We start from the raw sequence: 6,000 nt of genomic DNA on the forward strand, positions 1-6,000 counted from the left end.
CTGTTAGCTGATGCAAATTACGACTGACTGGTGATTAGTTAATAAATGGTACACTTTCTGTTACTTCTCGTTTTTGTCTTTTGTGGTCTGCATTTGGGTCCTCACCTAAGAGAATCCACACAATCTGCCTCCACATATCATGACAAACCCAGTGGAGAGCAATCCTCTCTTTCGCTGGTAAAAAACACAAACACATGCAGCAAACCTACTAGGACATCCACCCCTGTCTGGCAACTCTTGCCAAAGAGAACCCAAGAGTTTCTCCAGGAGACTTGTTCCAGATTGAGGTGAGCCCAACTGTAGCTCTGTCAATCTGTCAAACTCATGCACTAGCTCTGCCTCCTCCCACACCAGGGAGGTAATTGCTAGTTTCAGCAACTGGGAACTGGATACCTAAGTCATTTGCCTTTGACTTTGCCTCTAAGAGAGTGGATACTCCTTAACACAACAGCCAGCAATGGTAGCTAGGAGCTGGGGATGTTACTGCCAAGGTCTCCACCCTTGATCCCCTCTTGACACACATTGCATTTAACTCCTATGGCTCCTCCTGTGAATGGCAGACCTGAAAGGGAGGTCAGTGTTGGCCTCACAGGTCTCAGGCTTCACAAAATCTCTGTGTCTCACAAAAACAATATGATTTGCTTTCTAGAACATTTACTTCATCCTGTGCTGATCCTTGTTATGTTTGTAAAATGAAGCTCATCAACAAACATCACTTACTTGATGCTGACAAGTTGAAGGCTTCACTCCACTCTGTTGAAGAATATGAGTCATCTCTGCGTCGACTCTTACACGTGTAGTCTCCACTGCTGGACTCAGAAACTCTGAATATCCAGTAATTATTGTGAGTCCACTGTGTGGTCTGCTTGGCTCCTCTCCATCTATACTCCCACTCAGTGGTTTCACCTCCTTCCTGCAGCTCACATGTCAGACTGATCGTCTCACCGCTGAATATCTGAGGCCAGCTGGGTCGTCCTTTAACAACAACCTTATTGGAAACTGTTTACACATATTTACAGTTGAGATACAAACAAACATAAAATCAACAGAAATAATTTAATATTGAGTTGCTTGATAGTGACGAGTCAATGTACAGTAGTGTAAAAAGTGTCTTCCCCCTTCATGATTTCCTATGTCTTGTATTTTTGACTTAAATGTTTCAGATCATCCATCCATCCATTCGCTTCCGCTTATCCTTTTCAGGGTCGCGGGGGGCGCTGGAGCCTATCCCAGCTGTCATAGGGCGATCATCAGATCATCAAACAAATTTAAATGTTAAACATAGATAACAAAAGTAAACACAAATGCAGTTTCTAAATCTTTATCATTAAGTATAAAAAAAATCCAAACCTTGTGTGAAAAAGCGATCGCCACCTAAACCTAATAACTGGTTACGGCGTCCTTGGCAGCAACAACCAGATTCAGTCATTCCAAACTCTTCATTTTGCTTTTCTTAACCCATTCAGAGGTGGACTTCAGTTCAATTTTATTTTATTCATACAGCACCAAATCACAATAACATCTGCCTCAAGGTGCTTTATATTGTAAGGTGAAGACTCTACAATAATACAAAGTAAACTGAGAAAACCCCAACAACCATATGACCCCCTATGAGCAACAGTAGGAAGGGAAAACATGCTGAGCCAGACAGCCAGAGATTACTGGTGTGATCTGGATCGTTGTCCTGCTGCAGAACCCAAGTGTGCTCCAACTTGAGGTCATGAACGCATGGCTGGACATTCTCCTTCATGATGTTTTTATAAACAGCAGAATTCATGGCTCCATTTACCAAAGCAAGTCTTTCAGGTCCTGGGGCAGCAAAACAGACCTGGACCATCCCACTAACACCACCGTAGTTTACTGTTGGTGTTCCATTGCTGAAATGCTGTGTTACTTTTAAGCCAAATGTAATAGGACACACACCTTCCAATTAGTTCAACTATTTTCTCAAAGTATTTTCCTAAAAGTCTTGGGGATCATTAAAAAATTTTCTGGCAAAACTGAGACGAGCCTTAATTTTCCTCTTTTTGTTGTTGTTGTCTCTGCCATGCAGGCCATTTCTGACTAGTCTCTCTCTTAGGGTGGAGACATGAACACTGACCTTAACTGAGGCAACTGAGGCCTGACAGACCGACCTTCAGCAGGTCTGGTAGTAATATCAAGGCAGTATATAAGGCCTTGATATGAGAGTGAAACTAAACTCAGCGTTGTAATAAAAAAATGTGGTTGATCACAGTTAATAATATTATTTAACAAGGTGGGGGCTTTTTCCACACACGGCCAGGTAGGCGTGGATTTTTCCTCCTTTAACTATAAAACCTTTCGATTAGAATCTTTATTTTCTGTTTACTTGTGTTATCTGTTTCTAATATTACACTAAACTTGATTTATGATCTGAAAAATTTAAGTGTGACAAACATACAAAAAGTAGGAAATCTGGAGGGGGGCAAACACTTGTTCACACCACTGCCCATTTCAAAGAAAACTTTTCAACTCACAGGTTATCTCAGTGGTGACATCACCACTTCTATCAGTGTAGTAAACTGGGTTTCCTCTTCTTCCTCTGCAGTGGTAGATTCCTCCTTGAGATACTCTGATTACTCCGTTTTGTTGATCATCTGTTCTCATTTGAACTTCAGTGTTTTGGTCACGTCTGAACCACTCATATTTCCAGCCAGCAGAGCTCCCCACAGAGCAGGCCAGTGTCACACTGCCCCCTACTGGTATGATAGTTGATCCTGGAGTCAGTGTGGCCCTGGGTTTACCTGCTGTTAGGGAAAATAAAATATGTATACATTATCTATTATTAAGTAATAAGAACACAGGTCCTGGCTAAAGTTTTTATTTTCAAAGCTCCTTCCATGAACACATTAATTAAGTGTACACTCTGTTTTATAATTTAGATGAATATTTGAATTATTATATTAAGTATATTATATTTATTGGTCATGGTCACTGAGGACTTACCCAGCACAGTCAGGGAGACAGTATTACTGTTCTTTGTATAATGTGATTTCTTCATATGACCAGAGCACTGGTATTTACCAGTATCAGATGTAGACTTGATTTGTTTTCTGTAATTTTTGTATCTGTTGTACGGGATAAAGGCTCGACCATCCTTGTTGAGTTTGTATTCCCAGTCAGTGTGTTTTCCTTCCTTCATGTCACATTTGAAGCTAACAATCTCTCCGATGAAAAAAATTGTCGAGCTGGGTTCAACAGTTAGCACAGCATCTAGAATCCAACACAAACACAACATCATTGATCTGAAACACTTTTATGTACTTTACAAATCAAAATCTGTTCTGACATGTTCATAAACTTATAAATATATTGAGAAATAAAAATAGAAATGGAAAGTGTTTAAGATTGATGCACTAAGATGAATATTTACTAAATAAATAAAAGTGCAAACTGTTCAGTCACCTTGAGCGTGTCCGCTGCAGAGGAGCGTACAGAGAACTGCAATAAAGGAAGAAACTTCACACATCATCAAACTGAAGACTCACTCAAACATGGCATCAGTCAAACACACCTGGTGTTACCAGAGGCTGCTGTGATTGGTTTAAATTATATATTTAATGTAATATGCATCAAATTATCACTGATGAAGAAACAAACCATTCTTAGATAAACTAAACCAGCGTCAGTGCACTGAAATCTAATCCAGTCTGCAAACAACCATGTTGAGAACAAAACATGAACTGAAATGCTGCAAATGACTGAAACTCTGTCATTTTACTAAAACATGTTCATCAGTCAATGAATCAAAGGAAGAAGTGATGCACTGACAGAATAGGCCCAGCTCACAGAGGAAAGTGGGTCCCATCCTCACATCCAGCTGTGACACGTCTGAAAACTTCTACGACTTTGTGTGAAGAGAAAGAAGAAGAAGCACACGAGACGCCGAGAACTGTGAAGAAAACAAAGACTTTAAAACTTCTTCTTTATCTGCTTCCTTCCTTTTACTCAGAACTATCACACCTTAACAAGCTCTGACTACAGCATGCTTTGACATGTTTGTATTTTCCTGGTGCTTCAGAAACAAATTAAGGAGATTTCTTTTTATAAAACTAAGTAATAAGAATCATTTTATCATACAGATGTGAGCTGAGTAGTGAAAGAGACAAAATGAGCAGATTACATGTCATTTTGTTTCCTTTGTCTGCTCCTCGTCTGCTTGTTGTGTTTGCTGGGAGCTTTGCCACCAATAATAGTTATTCTCACAGATGCTCCATCATGGAAATACACCATTCTGATGGGTTCAAACTGCTGTAGAAAAGCAATTTTCAAGGAGTCTTGAATTGCTTCTTCTACACTAAAAGCTGCTGCACAAAATCCTTAAATTGCTTCAAATATAAAATAAATGCATTTTCATCTAGCTTAGCCTCATAGCTTCAACTATCAGTTGACAAATAGCAGTGTCATACTCACCATAAGCAGATGTTCACATCAGTTAATCCATGCACTCTCTCACACAACAATGAAATCTGTAACTAAAAAATTGACTTTTTTTTATCTTAATTGATAAAACTGAGCTTTACTAATATAGATTATTCCATTAAACCCCTGTAAAATCTTCTGGTTTCATCATAAATTGATTTACAGGAAACGGACAACTCAAACAGTAACAGAAGTGAGTGTGAGGTGAGAGGAAGTCGTCCTTTTTTCTGAACTTGCCACTGTTGCCTTACATGTCGCTGTAAGTGGGTTTAGAGGCGTGAAACGACAGACATTTCCTGTTTCATTGCCTAAAGCAATGAGAAGTAAGCAGCAGTGTGGTATATATAAAAAGATTCCCCACTCGCCCCTGTGGGCGGTCAATCCTTCAAGCTCAGGTCCTCTACCAGAGGCCTGGGAGCTTGAGGGTCCTGCGCAGTATCTTAGCTGTTCCCAGGACTGCGCTCTTCTGGACAGAGATCTCCGATGTTGTTCCCGGGATCTGCTGGGAGTCACTGCACCTAGTGCTCCAATTACCACTGGGATCACCGTCACCTTCACCCTCCACATCCTCTCGAGCTCTTCTCTGAGCCCTTTGCACTTCTCCAGCTTCTCGTGTTCCTCCTTCCTGATGTTGCTGTCACTGGGAATCGCTACATCGATCACTACGGAAGTCCCACAGGATCTTAGCTCGGTCATTCTCCATCACCCTTGGAGGAGTCTCCCATTTTGAACTCTGGACTTCCAGGCACTTCCAGACACAGATACTCCTGTATATTATGCCGGCCACTTGGTTATGGCGTTCCATGTATGCCCTGCCTGCTGGCATCTTGCACCCTGCTGTTATGTGCTGGATTGTCTCTGGGGTATCTTTACACAGCCTGTACCTGGGGTCTTGCCTGGTGTGATAGACCCCAGCCTCTATGGCTCTTGTGCTCAGAGCTTGTTCCTGTGCTGCCATGATTAGTTGACAGCATTGTTGAACGCTCCTGATCCAGGCTCATGTCAGTACAATGCAAACGCCAACAAAAAAGCTGCTGGTTACACAGCTTGACAAGGTCCTGCCACCATTAACAGGACATGGGAACACATGTGAATTTGAGATGCCACAGTTTCCAACGGGATCCAAGGTGAGTTAAATTAAAAGGAGAGAGATCTCTTTCATGTTTTCATTGTCGTCTGTTTTTGACTTCACTAGGCAAGTCTTAAGACTTAAGATGAAACTGCAGCCATTAAGTCACAAAAACTCTGACATGAAATATTAGATTTAAAATACTAACAGAAATTTTCAACACTGTATTCTGTGTTGAAAACTATCGCCCCTCCTCCTGTCCCTCAACAAAGTTTGTCCATTTGTGTGGTATAAATGGTGTCATACATGTTCAAAGTTTTCCTGCCTCAGTACAAAGTTCCAGCAGGTCAGTGTTATATAAACACTTGAAGGACTCCTCTCAGCATTTATGTTTATGTAATTTATCAACAAACACAACACACAAGACTGAAGCATATACTGTATAACATTTATATAATAAAGGTTACGTGGTTTAAACGAAACACAAA

The sequence above is a fragment of the Aulonocara stuartgranti genome (assembly GCF_965226115.1).
Source record: "Aulonocara stuartgranti genome assembly, chromosome: 3".
Classification (NCBI taxonomy): domain Eukaryota; kingdom Metazoa; phylum Chordata; class Actinopteri; order Cichliformes; family Cichlidae; genus Aulonocara; species Aulonocara stuartgranti.